This window comes from Micromys minutus (genome assembly GCF_963924665.1).
Source record: "Micromys minutus genome assembly, chromosome: X".
In the NCBI taxonomy this organism is placed as follows: domain Eukaryota; kingdom Metazoa; phylum Chordata; class Mammalia; order Rodentia; family Muridae; genus Micromys; species Micromys minutus.
The window spans coordinates 49,325,291-49,339,944 of record NC_137970.1 but is presented as its reverse complement, the minus strand read 5'-3'; the positions used below and the strand labels follow the sequence as shown (position 1 = coordinate 49,339,944).

General features: G+C 41.9%; 1 pseudogene across 1 annotated transcript; it reads left to right on the top strand.

Moving 5' to 3' along the window:
• LOC308414705 (large ribosomal subunit protein eL21-like) lies at positions 1–481 on the top strand (annotated as a pseudogene). The gene has a single exon. The product of its transcript is annotated as a large ribosomal subunit protein eL21-like (transcript).
• Positions 482–14,654: the final 14,173 nt, after the last annotated feature.

Below are 14,654 nucleotides of genomic sequence, written 5' to 3'. Positions count from 1 at the left end.
ATGACAAACACAAAAGGAAAGAGGAGAGGCAGTCTCTATATGTTCTCTAGGCCTTTTAGGAAACATGGAGTTGTTCCTTTGGCTACATACATGTGAATCTACAAGAAGGGTGATATTGTAGACATCAAGGGAATGGGCACTGTTCAAAAAGGAATGCCCCATAAGTGTTACCACGGAAAAACTGGAAGAGTCTACAGTGTCACCCAGCATGCCGTGGGCATCATTGTAAACAAGCAAGTTAAGGGCAAGATTCTGGCCAAGAGGATCAATGTGCGGAGTGAGCACATCAAGCACTCGAAGAGCAGAGATGGCTTCCTGAGGCAGGTGAAGGAGAACGATCAGAAGAAAAAGGAAGCCAAGGAGAAGGGCACCTGGGTTCAGCTGAAGTGCCAGCCTGTGCCACCCAGAGAAGCCCACTTTGTGAGGACTAAGGGGAGAGCCTGAGCTGCCGGAGCCCATTCCCTATGAATTCATGGCCTAATGTACAAAGAGAAATAAAGGACCCGGACTACAAAAAGAAAAAAAAAAAAAAAAAAAAAAAAAAAAAAAAAAAACACTGTGCACACATGTGCTGATTTGGAAACTTCCTACAAAGCTGCAGGGATCAAAAGTATATGGAAGTGGATTCACATTGCTGATAGAGTGGAAATGCAGACATAACCCTCAAATAATTGTGGTTATGTGTTTTGATTGTTCGGTGGGTCCCTGAAGATCAGTTTAAGGCATTATGACTGGTGCGACTTAGACGAATTTTCTCAGGCAGACATTTAAAAAGGAATTATAGTGTTGTTGTCTAGGTGATGACAACACAGTCAAAGCTGGCAAAAGGGATGCTTTGAGGTGAGGATAGGGAAGAGAACCTTGAACTTTTGCTTCTACACATTCTGGGGAAAACTACCAAATCCCATTACTCAAGTCATATTCCGGAGAAAAAGGGGGAGAAAAGTTAAAGTCCTTAATTAATTTTAACTGACTTTCAGGTTCAACACAGGCAGTAAAATAAAGTGCAGGGCAAACACCCGAATGTGCAATGCGTGCAGCACCTGAACGGCTAGTAATCCGGAAGGTCAGAGGCTGGAGTCAGATGCCCTGGGGCTGGAGTCACAGACAGCCATGACCTGCCATGTGCGTGCTGGGAACTGCAGCCAAGTCCCCGTAAGATCAGCCACTGCTCTTAGTCACTGAGCCACCTCTTCAGCCCCTTTGTATCACATCTTTAAGGAAATTCTGTCAGCTCTAGAACACAGACCCCCCCCCATGGCCACACAAAAGAAAGAGTGCAGATTTTATAAAAATCTACACCTCAAATTCCAATCTGCAAACAAACTTCAAGTAAATGCACAATGGGAGTGGGACAAATCTTTGGTGTGGGGACAAGCCCACACAGGGTGTGGACATTATAGAGCATACAGGTCTTGGAACTGAACTCGCTGCCGGAAGCCGTCTTTACCCAGCTCTGTTGTGTAAGTGACAATTTGCCTGGGGACAGACCTGGTGATAATTATGTAACAGGGAGAAGTTGTAGCAAGTGACACAAATAAACTTGCTCATTCTTGGGGGGGAGGGGAGCGGTGGGGTCAAAACTCTAAGGGGCAATCTTATTTCCTATGTGGCAAGATTATAAAGTTCAAAGTGTCAAGGTTTCAACCAAAAATGACCAGACTGACAAACAAATAGGAATGTAAGATTTGTACATAAGAAAAATAGAGCCTCCCGCTCATATGTAGCACGTGTGCAGCTTGGCCTTCATGTGGGTCCTGAACAACTAAAACTGGGGCTGTCCCAAAAGCTGTTGCCTATACATGAGATATGTTCTTCTAGCTGGGTTGCTTTGTCTGGCCATAGTGAGAAAGAAAGTACCTAGCCTCACAGAGATTTGAAGTTCCAGGGTGTGGGGGGATACCCAGGAGGCCCCCACCTGCTCAGAGAAGAAGGAGGGATGGGGGAAGGATTGTGGGAGGGGGTGAGCAGGAAGGGGACAGTGAGCAGGATGTAAAGTGAATAGCAAAATTTAAATTAAATTAAATTAAAAAGAAAAGAAAAATAGAAATGAATAAAAATCGTCTCCTGGAAATCCAGTGTGTAACTAGTTAGAAGATAGTCAATCAAAGAAAGGACTTAAATGATACTGTAATCTGACTGTACAACACACAACAATACAAAGGCACAACAGTAGGAAAGCAAGCTTCTCGTTTGCAGGCCCCAGTCTTCAGGGAAGACTGTATCCTAGGGCAAAACCCAAGTGTTTCCTTGCGATGTGCTAAGCTTGGTGCTGGTCCGGTATCCCGGCTCCATTTTGCAGTCAACCTCTTTATTTAGCTAGGAAAACAAGCTCAGTGTTTGGTGTTTTGTTATTTGACCACTAGATGGCACTATAAGCCCACGTTTGTGCTACAGACTTAAAGCCATAAAAAAAGTAAGGAGCTTGGATGGTTGGTAGCTTATTTGTAGTACCTTAAGGTAGATACAGTCCTGTGTAGTGCTCTATGGCTTATAAGTAACTTTTATTTAAGGGCATTTTAAATCAGACTGGATTAGCATGGATACATTTTTGGGCTGTTGGCACCATTCTATTTTGTTTACATGTTTCTTTTCCACTCGTAGGGAAACTCATTCCAACAGTCCCATAGCTTCTTGTCAGAGGTTCTCAATAACTATTAAAAGGTTGAACTGAAACACAGCAAAGTTGTAACACACACACACACACACACATACACATATATATGTATACGTGTGTGATTTATGTGTGTGGTGTGTGTTATATATAAGTATGTAAGAGGTCATGAGCTTATGAATGAGTTGAGAAGACATGGGAGACTTTAACGGGAGAAGAGAGAAGGAGAAATATTATGAATACAGCTCTCGTAAATTTTCAAAAATGAAAAAAAATTTAACCACATAGACTTGTACAAGAAATAAAAACAAAAAGATATAGGAAAAATTCACAAATACATTGAAATGCAGCTTGCCTAAAAAACCAAAAAAAAATCAAAGTTGGGAGATTATAAAATACAAGGCTGGATAAAAGCATCAGAAGTTGCAGAATGGAGTAATAGTTGTAGTGGGGAATTTATACTTGTAAATACTGACATAAAAGAAGGATCAAGACAAGAAGAAAACATGAGTGCTATAAATCTGACCAAGAACCCATAACTTGGGAACTCAAAGACCCCTGAGGTTGTGGTGGACCAACCATTATTATTTGGCTTATCAGACACAGAGTCTAACTCCTCTCTAAATATAGACCTCCGGCAGGAGAGATGGCTGCTCTTCCAGAGGTCCTGAGTTCAATTCCAAGCAACCACACACATGGTAGCTCATATCACAGGGTGGCTCACAACCATCTAAATGGGATCTGATTCCCTCTTTCATTGTCCATAGAGCACATATACATTAAGTTAGTAAATAAACAAATACATAAATGATCGTTAAACACATGCCTCTAGACCCATAGATTAGGGTAGCCCTCAAACCTCACCAGAGAAGCTTCTTTGTGTACTAACCAGGGCTTTAATGTAGAAACTAACAAGTAGTCAGAATGGAGAGAACAGTATTTGTACAGTGTCTGTAGAGCGCTCAGCCCTAAACGGGACTTCTGTATCACACATTTACTTGCAAAGCTCAGAGAAAATCACAGAAGAAAGGGGAAGAAAGATCCAGGCTGGGGGTGAAGCAGCATTTTCTGGCTATGACAGGACTGATGCTCATGAACTCACAGAAGCTGTGATTGTTGGTACAAGTTCAAACCAGTCCTCATTCCAATACTGGGGGAGGGCCTCAACCTTGAGCTGAAGAGCTAGTGGGAGTTAGTAGTGTGGTCCACTGATAGGTCCCTCAACCTGCAATGGATGACTCCGTACCCACGTATATATGGATGGGTGGTACAAAAAAAAAAAAAAAAAACCAAAACACAATTTAAAAACCACCACACCAGGCCAAAGTCATAATTTTTAGCATCACAAAAAAAAATGAATAAAACAATTACTTTGACTCTATCAGGGAAATAGCATCCACAAAATTAAAATGCCTATTAAAGAGAGCAGTGACTTGCTGACGAGTGTACAAGCAGCCCCTTCCTGCAGACAGTGCGGGGCATAGGAAAACATAAACTGACACTTTCTGGAAGGTCAGTTTGAATAAATTTAATAATAAAATAATTCAGGCTATCTCAGCTTAGGGTTACCAGTACACTTTTGTGACTTTTCTTCATAGGAGTCCTACAGCATGTTTGTGGTAAAAATTACCTTCATAGTCTGGTAGGGATCAGAACAGAAAGAGAAAAGAAAGAAGTGCGTGCTGACAGGAGCCTGATATGGCTGACTCCTGAAAGGCCCTGCCAAAGCCTGACCAAGACAGAGGCGGATGCTTGCAGCCAACCACTGGACTGAGAATGAGGTCCCCAATGGAGGAGTTAAGAGAAAAGAGTGAAGGAGCTGAAAGTTGCAACCCCATAGAAAGAACAATAATATCAACCAACCAGACCCCCCCCCAGAACTCCCAGGAGCTAAACCACCCACCAAAGAGTACACATGGTGGGGGGACCCAAGGCTCCAGCCGCATATGTAGCAGAGAATGGTATTGTCCGGCATCAATGGGATAAGAAGCCCTTGGTCCTGTGAAGGCTCGTTTTCCCAGTGTAGGGGGATGCCAGGGCAAGGAGGTGGGAGTGGGTGAGAGAAAGAGCATCCTCATAGAAGCAGGGGTGGGTGGGAGAGGGAGCAACCAGGAAAGGAGATAACATTTAAAATATAAATACATAAACTATCCAGTTGAAAAAAGAGAAAAGAAAGCATTGTGAAACATTCCCAGAGCAGTCAGTCTGATCTCCTACCTCTAGCCTCAGATAATGGAGACTCATTAGAAATTTAATTGAGTCCCGCAACTCCTGAGCTCAAACACTGCCCCACCTTAGCTTTCAGAAGACCCTAAGTGACCTTCAGGGAAAAAGGGGGCGCCCAATTCTAGTCCGCCACAGTTCTTCTACCTAACCGACGGGAGGGAAATCTGTACAAGACCCAAGAAGAACCACTCTGATGACCACAGTTCAGTAGTGTAGACAAAGCTAATGAACACCCTGCCACGGTTAAAGCTTCTTGTAATATCAGAGAAATACAATAACATATCATACGACTCAGAACGAACCCAAGAAGTCTCTAAGGAAACCAAAACAGCAAATTAGGAAAAATAAAGGCACTCGGAAGATTTCCCCAACCTCGGATCCCTCAGTCTGTATCAGTGAGCACACGATATTGCCCTCGTTTCCAATCACAGCGAACACTGTATGTAAAATGTACTAAAACACAAACATCTCAGAAAATACAGATCAGAACCAAACTCAGGTGCAGTAGACATCTACAGTGGTTAGATGGAAAATCTAATTATGATTAACATGGTAAAAGTGCTAAAACAAGACAAAACAGTAGACTGGTTTCAGACTCCCAGACGAGGGACGGAGGTGCATATTTTACATATCAAAGCAGGCCTGGCCTCCAGGTTCTCCCAGCATCCTCAGTCCCTATCTGGCAAACCCAGTCCACAACCTTGAACTTTCCAGCCCAGGGGCTGGGCTGCCATACTCCCAGACCTTCTTTCTTAAGTAATCTAGACATTTTGCGCCCCACCCCCTTCTCTTTTGTTTCAGCGCGAGTACCCTTTGTCCCTTTTTCTCCTCTGCCTTCTCCCCACGGCGACCCCCTCTGGCCTCAATCCTTGAGGACAGTAAACTCAGAGCGAGCAGTTCCCCAATAAAATTTACCTTTAATATAGTCTGGCTTGACTTGGCTCGTTTCACCGGCAGAGAAATAATTTATCATAGAAAACAGGCACGGAACAGGAGCTTAAAACCATGAACGACGCTCAAAATCAGTAGCATTAAGAACTGACCGTTCACAACGATTTGGAAGCTAACACTCCAGAACCCACTCCAGAAAAACAAAATGGGGTGTGAGGGGAAGGGATTTAGTTAGGGATTTAGCTGGTCATGGGTGGAGCATCTCTGTAATCCCCAAATTTGGAAAGCAGAGGCAGGAGGATCAGAAGTTCAAAGGCAGCCTGGGATGAGTAAGGAGAATCTCCCTCTTACAACAAAGGAACAAACAAGGCCAGAGAAGCATTCCTAAGGTAGATTCACCACCTGCAGGAAAACCTTGGCAGAAAACAGAAATGACAAAGACTATAGCATAAATAGAATAGGAAATAGAGGGGGAAAAACCCAATAATGCTGTTTTCCTTGAAAAGGTTTTTTAAGAAGCCGACAAAACTAAGCTACACCAATAAACTCAATTAATAAAAAATCACATTTACAAAAGGAGGCTTTCCAAGCAATACTTAAAATCTCTCAAAAGCTGAATTAAAGGGGATGGGTGTTTTTCAACTCATGTCATGATGTCAGAGTTATCCTGATAGCAATGCCAGAAAGAGATACGAAAGAAAGTTAAAATTTAGAGCCTACATCCCTGATGATCATCACAATATCGGTGACCCAAGTTTGATAGACTTTAAGAAATCCAGGTGGGATTTACTCATGGAATGCAAGAAAGATTCACCATACAAAAGTCAGTGAATGAGGTACACAAGCAGAGCACAGTGAGGATCATCTTGAGAGCATAAAAACTACTTGAAAAAAAAGTCAATGTACTCATGATTAAAACCTCCCAGTAGGGCTGGAGAGATGGCTCAGCGGTTCAGAGCACTGACTGCTCTTCCAGAGGTCCTGAGTTCAAATCCCAGCAACCACATGGTGGTTCACAACCATCTCTGAAGACAGCTACAGTGTACTCATATAAATAAAATAAATAAATATTTAAAAAAAAAAAAAACTCCCAGTAAACCAAGAATAGGGAACTGTCTGAGTACATCTGAAAAGCCCACAGCTAACATGGTCAGTGGTGAAATGGTGAAAATTTGAATGTTTTCCCTTTAACATGGGAATGAACCAAGATTTTTTTTAAAGAATTATTTATTTTATGTATGATGAGTACACTGTTGCTGTCTTCAGACAGACCAGAAAAGGGCGTCAGATTCCATTACAGATGGTTGTGAGCCTCCATGTGGTTGCTGGGATTTGAACTCAGGACCTCTGGAAGAGCAGTCAGTGCTCTTAACCACCGAGCCATCTCTCCAGCCCAAACCAAGAATGTTTACTGTCTCAGCTTTTAATCCAAATAGAATTGAAAGTCCTGTGTGGAACGGTTGGGCAAGAAAAGGAATCCAGGGCTATGAATGTACCACAAGTTGTAGGATGCTTCTCTAGAATGCACAAAGCCCTATGTGTAATCCCAAGCACTGTATAAACCAGGCAGAGTGGTACAAGTCTATCACCCTGATGCTCAGCGGGTAGAAGCCACAGGATCACAAATTCAAGGCCACCCTGGGCTACAGACAGTTTTATTTATTTATTTTTAAAAGATATCTGAATTGTAACTGACTGGAGTATTCTGTTCACAGATGCTATGATCATTTACGTGAAAGCCTCCACAAAAAACCAAACAAATAAACAAAGAACCCTTACAACTTGGGTAATTTAGCTGTAAAGTTACAGGGTACAAAATGAGCATACAAAAGTCAGTTGAAGGCCACAAAGATGGCTTGAGCAATTATAGGCACTTGGCCCTAAGCCTGAAAACCTGAGTTTCATCAATAACAATCACATGATGGAAGGAGATAACCAACAGCCACAAGTTGTCCTCTATCTCCATATGTATCCTGTGGCATGCCAGAGCCCCTTGTCCTGGTTAGTTTTTTTTTTTTTTTTTTTTTTTTTTTTTTTTTTTTTTTTTTGTCAACTTGACACAAGTTACTGTTATCTGGGAAGAGGAACCTCAATTAAGAACATGCCCCCAAGACAGGCATAGGGGCAAATGATTTTTGATCTCAGCACTTGGGAGTCAGAGGCAGAAGGATTGCTGTGAATTCAAGGCCAGTCTGGTCTACATAGTGAGTTCTAGGACAGCCAGAGCTACATAGTGAAACCCTGTGAAACAAAACAGAAAAGGAAAAAGAAAGGGGGTGGTATGTGTGCGCTTCCATTAGAATTGGCCTCTGGTGCATTTTCATGATTGATGGGAGGACCCAGTCCATGTGGGTGGTGCCATCCCTGGGCTGTGGTCCTGGGTTCTGTAAGAAAGGAAGCTGAGCAAGCCATAATGAACAAGCCAGTAAGTAGCACCCCCCCCCCCGCCATGGCCTCTGCATCAGCTTCCGACTCTGGGTACCTGCCCTGTTTGAGTTCCTGTCCTGACTTCCTTCAGTGACAGACTACAAACCGTAAGCTGAAATAAACCCTTTTCTCTCCACATTGAGAGAGTAAATAAGATGTAATTAAATACAAAGATACCCTTTGTTCATTGGTGATTTTTTTTTTTTTTTGTTTATGTTTGATACAGCCCTGGCTGGCTTGGAATTTACTAGGTAGACCAGGCTGGCCCCCAACTTATTTAAGATCTGCCTGCTTCTGACTCCGAGCCTTGGGATTCAAAGTGTGCACTGCCACAGCAAACTTGGCATTAGAGTTTAAACACATGGTTTACTCCTAACAAGTCTCTTGTTGACTCTTGGTGCTGAAAGGTGGTGGCGACTTTAAGAGAGTTTAATTAACTTCTCAAGAGACTGGCTGATTTGAAGAAGAGGGTGCTATAAAATGATCCTAGCATCTACCTGATTGCTGTTGTGAGTACATTAGATATTGAGCAAAATAGCTGTTTCCCTACCCCAACTCTCCTATGAGTTAACACTGTGCCAGCAAAACTCACTATGTAGCTCTGCCTGGCCTCAAATTCACAGCAGTCCTCTCAAGTACTGGGATTACATGTATGAGCTGTAAGAACCAGTTAAAAACCCTTTAAATTTTTATTGGGATATATTATACACAATATGGGTATCACTATGATATTCCATACACATACAGATGTATTTTGTTCATATCCACCCCATTACCCTCTTTTTCTCTCCCTCTCATTTTTACTGATTTCCTTACTCTTCCCACTCACTTCTGCTTTCTGGTTTCTTGCATGAGCATGGAAAAATAATTATTTACAGGAATATGGCAGTTTTTTTCAATATGTAAGTCTTTTATTGTCCCCAAATTGTACTTGTGATCAGGATCTTGTTTCTGGAGCTAGGAAACTGAGGTCTCACTCGTTAGCCTACTGCATGGTTCCCTTCTCAGACACACAGATGCCATCCAATCACTTTCTGATCTCCTTGTATTTAACTGTTGTGGCTTGCTGAATCAGAGCCACTGAATTTGAAACTAGCTCAATATCATTTCCTTCAAGGATTAATTCATCCTTCTGGGCTTAAGAGACAGAACAAGCAATAACCGTCCTCATCCGAACCCTGCCGATGTATTTTTCATCCAAGAAATTTCAGATTTCAACCAAAGACCCATCCATTCTCCTGAATAACGACGTTGATGGGGAAGTGAGCATCCACAGACCTCATCTTGTAACGGAAGCCCAGTGTAACACCCTTGATCATGTTCTGAACATGACTGCAGATGCTTCTGACAGTGGCCAGCTCCTTTCTGTTACCCCACCATTTGTCAACACAGAGCCTTTTATTTTTCTTTCCCAGAAGACTTAGCTCTACACTGATATTATTGAAGTCCCTCCACAGAATTCCCCTGGAGCCCTTCACAATGACTGTGCACCCCTTCAGAGTGATGTCGACGTTTTCTAGAAAGTCGACGGCCTGATTGCTGAGAATGGTCTTCATTCTCGCAGTAGATGGGGCAAAGAGAGCAACATAGCAGATTATTACTCAAGAAAGTATCCACCACCCCCACTCCCTCAGCAAACAATAACTACCAATACCTTTTCTGCAGGGAGGAATGAGGCATCTTGGTCCCTTCCCCCTAGAAACTGTTAACTGTCTACCAGTCCTCAAGGAGGGATGAGGCCTTGTGAGCCTCTCCTTCTAGCAACTGTTAACTGCCCACAGATCCTAAGGAATGCTTGGGTCCCTCTTCTACGTGCAGGCCTTGTGTAGGTGTCCTGGCTGAGGTAAGTTTATGAGCACAAGCCCTGCATCATGTTTGGAAGACAGTGTTCTACAGTCCTCCCTCCCTTCTTCCAGTTCTACCTTCTGCCCTCTCTGCTGTGATGCTTCCTGAGTCTTGGGACAGAGGAGATGCAGATCTCATTTAGGACTGATCTTCAACAATCACATATTCTTAGTACTCAGAGCTAAAAGTCTGCATAAACAGAAGCTACTCTCACCAAACTTGACAGTAGCACTAATTAATCTATGGGTTTGAGCGAACGTGGTACATGTGAAAATTAGATAGTCACAACCTGGCCAGTTAGGAAGGCAATAGTAGTAAGCTTCTCCATTAGAACCTGTGGCCTCCCCAGCTATATATAGGCTTTTGACAAGGCATGAACTTCCTCCTATGAAGTGAGCCTGAACATCAATCAGAAAGAAGTTAATCACCCAAATAAAAAATAGCTGGTACCCTGTGCTCATTCACAAACTAGAGTCATCCTTCAAAGAGGGGACCTTAAGTGAAAATGCCTTCATCAGCTTGGCCTGTAGGCAAATCTGTGGTACATTTTTTGATTAACAATTGATTTGGGGAGGGGGGAGGTAGTCCACTTAAGCCCTGTGGGTGGAGCCACCCATGGAGAGGTGGTCCTGGGTGTATAAAAAAGCAAAGTGAGCAAGCCAGAGTAACCTTTTCCTCCCCAAGGTACTTTTGGTTAGAATGTTTTATCACAGTAATAGGAAGCAAACTAAAACATTTAACTTTCATGTCACAAGTTCGACAGTGGACACATCTTGCCAGCCAGTTAAAAATATAGGTTTCACTGAATGTCGCTTAATTGTAGCTGCATTTTTTTTTTATTAAAAATGTTGAACCCAGGTATGTTGTCTCGTGCCTGTAACCCCAACATTTGGGAGAGAAAGGCAGGATGATTATGATGAGTTCAACGTCAGCCCGGGGCTACATCACAAGTTAGAGGCCAGTCTGATACAGAACGAGATCCTGTCTCAAAAAAATATATCAACTATCATTATGTGACTTAAATAAATGGATATTAAACATTAGTGCACACAACACACAATGTGCATTTGAGAGTTTTCTTGGGACTGGAAAGATGGCTCAATGGTTAAAAGTATTTTTCTGGGTAAGCATGAATGGCACAGTTTGGGTCCCAACACTTACATAATAAGCTAAGTGGGGCCCATCGCATGTCTATAAGCCCAGCACTGAGACTAGCAGTGGTTGGAGGATCAACAAGACAGAGGCAGACACCATAACAGCCTCCTAACCTCTTCATGCATGTGCAAGCTCACACACTTGAGCACACATACATCACAAACACATGAACACACAATAAATACATTTAAAAGTCTTTATTTCTTTGTATGTGTGAAAATTACAAATTAATTGTAGAACTTTGATCCAGGTTTGGGAGGCTAGAGAGAGGAGGATCAGGAGTCTGAGGCTAGCCTAGGCTCATTAGACCCTATTTCAAAAACCAAATCAAACCACACACACACACACACACACACACACACACACACACACGCACACACACACACGCACACACACACACACACACACACACAAAGTTGACACAAATTTTAACTATGTATCCCATGTGTCAATGCTCACTTGGGTTAACCTGTCATGCGATACTAAATAAATTAATTGTAATTAAATGCAAGACTAAATGTCTAAAGTATTTTTGAAAGTCTGGCTTAAAGCAATTTGCTTCGGTGATTTGTCAGATACAAGTTAGATAGGGCATTCCATGTTCATTTAAGAACAAGACAAGTAAAATTTCCTGAGTGAGTCTCTGTTTCTTGGAATAGATCTTCCCAGTGCTGGTGGGAAGGAACTGCTTCTGGCTCCCAAGAGCTGGAATTTAAGGTGTGGGTCTGGTTGAACTTGTTTTTTTGAACTTGTTTTTTTATGTCCTCCAGCAGTCAGGTGCCTTGGCTGGTGGGTGCGGTGAGAGAGCAAGTATCTGGCTCTATTGTTCCTGGGTGGAAATTGAGATGTGTAATGAAGGTGAAAGGAAGGTTAGGTGGAGGGCTTAATGGACCGTGGCTGGCCCACAACACTGCCCTTGAGAAGACAAACAGGCCATAGTAGTACACATCTGTAATCCTAGCACCCAAGAGGCAGGAGAATCATTGAGCTCAAAACCGTCCTGATCTATACCCCCTGTCAAAAAAAAAAAAAAAAAAAAAAAAAAAGGTCCCAGAGACGACCCTGACAAGTCAGAAAGAGTCTAGTCTGCACACTTTCTCCTGCCAGAATTCTTGATAAGAAATAACACCCAGAGAAACAGTAATTATTTACAATGTATATCACAAATTATACCACACTGGAACTCTGTTGTAGGCATTAGGAGAAAACAGGAGCTTACATATCCCTACTTGGAGGCTTTTTGAAAACAGTAAATTGTCTTTACTAACGAAGAAAACACTTGTATCTAGGCAACTCTGTAGCACATGTGAAACAAAAGACCATTGTCCAGACAGAGTCCCGATTTTCTCCTTTCTGTTAAATTCACAGTAATAAGCAAATATAGATAGTCATAAGTAATAAAGCCAGGTGCAGGCATAAATCACCACATTTTTTTTTTTTTTTTTTTTACAAAAGTGAGCTTAAGAGCCTTACCTTTCTAGGACAGAGTAAAATCCTGAAAGTCGTCTTCCGATTGCTACACACTGCTGTCGTACTCCCTGTCTGTCACGGCCGCCATTGGGCGTTGGCCAAGTGGCCGTACTCACACTGATGACTTGAAAGCTTTCACACACACTCCCGCACACACACACACACACACACACACACACACACACACACCCAAACCAAATACACACAAACACAACACATAAACATACACACAGACACACACACACGTATTTACGCATGCGTACAGGCATGTGTGCTTGAGGACAGGTATGTGTGCGCGCGCACACATACAGGCACGCCCACACAGGCATGCAAATAAAATTAAAATATGCCCAGAGAATCAAACAATCCTATTAAAAATCATGTACAGATCTAAACGAAGAATTCTCAACTGAGGAATATTGAATGGCTGAGAAGCGTCTAAGGAAGTACTCAACATCCCTAGTCATCAGGGAAATGCAAATCAAAACAACCCTGAGATTCCACCTTACACCAGTCAGAATGGCTAAAATCAAAAGTTCAGGTGACAGCAGATGCTGGAGAGGCTGTGGAGAAAGAGGAACACTTCTCCACTGTTGGTGGGGTTACAAGCTAATACAACCACTCTGGAAATCAGTCTGGCGATACCTCAGAAAATTGGATATAGTAGTACCTGAAGACCCAGCTATTCCACTTCTGGGCATATACCCCAGAGACACTTTAATACACAACAAAGATATATGCACCACAATGTTCATAGCGGCTCTATTTATAATAGCCAGAAGCTGGAAAGAACCCAGATGTCCTTCAGAAGATGAATGGATACAAAAATTGTGGTACATTTACACAATGGAGTACTACTCAGCCATCAGAAACAATGACTTAACCAAATTCTTAAGAAAATGGCTGCATCTAGAGAATATCATCCTGAGTGAGGTAACCCTGTCACAAAAGAACAGACATAATATGCAGACACTGATAATTGGATACTAGGCCCAGGAAGCTCTGAACACCCCAGAAACAACTATAAGACCATATGAAGCTAAAAAAGAAGGAAGACCAAAATGTGGAAGCCTCAGTCCTTCTTAGAAAAAAAAAATAAGTATATAGCACCCTCTCAGAGTGTGGTACACCTAGACCTTAAATCATTAAATAATTCAAGAGCTAAGAATGCAGCCTTGTGGCAATCCTTGGTATTTAAAAATCATTATGTTTAATCTTTACACACCAAGAAAATTTCAACTATTTCCATGTTACATTTTGTTTTATATGTGCTTTATGCTCATTGTAACTAGTAAGTTTTCAATGCATACTATCAAACCTTAAAAAAAAAATCAAGTACTGACAAAAATATATTCATGTAGTTTTATGCAAAAATGCTTTTAAAATATGAACATTTATCTCTGTTTTTAAAAATAAAGTTGTTTAATTCAAAAACTAAAATATGGTGGGATCGTGGTAGAACATGAAAATTTTAAGTAAAAGGTGTTGTATCTATGCTAATCAGACAATATAAAATGTGGGAACAAAGTACATATACATATATTTATCTGTTTGGTTATATGTATATATGTCAGCCCTGGCTATCCTGGAACTCACTCTATAGACCAGGCTAGCCTCGAACTTACAGAGATCGGCCTACCTCTCCCTCCCAAGTGCTGGGATCGAAGGTTTGTGCCACCACTGCCCGGTTCTATCTGTTTCAGGCTGGCATAGAACTCAGTCTCTGTCTGTCTTTTTTTTTTGTAATCTTTAATAGTTTTAAAGGCATGCTTTGATCTACGAGCTATTTATTTTTGAGGTGGAACCTCAGCATATAGCCTCATCTGGCCTTGAACTCAGAAAGATCCATCTTCCTCACTCCACCATATCTGGCAGCTTCATTTTAAAGATGTTTCTTCTTAATTCAAATATTGCTAAAATTAAGTAAGCTGTTTATCACTTAACCATTGTCGGTTAGCTAGAAACTTCTGAAGTGTTGCCATGTTTAGCTAAAGTCTAGAATTTGCTGTCTTTTCCGTTTGTTAAG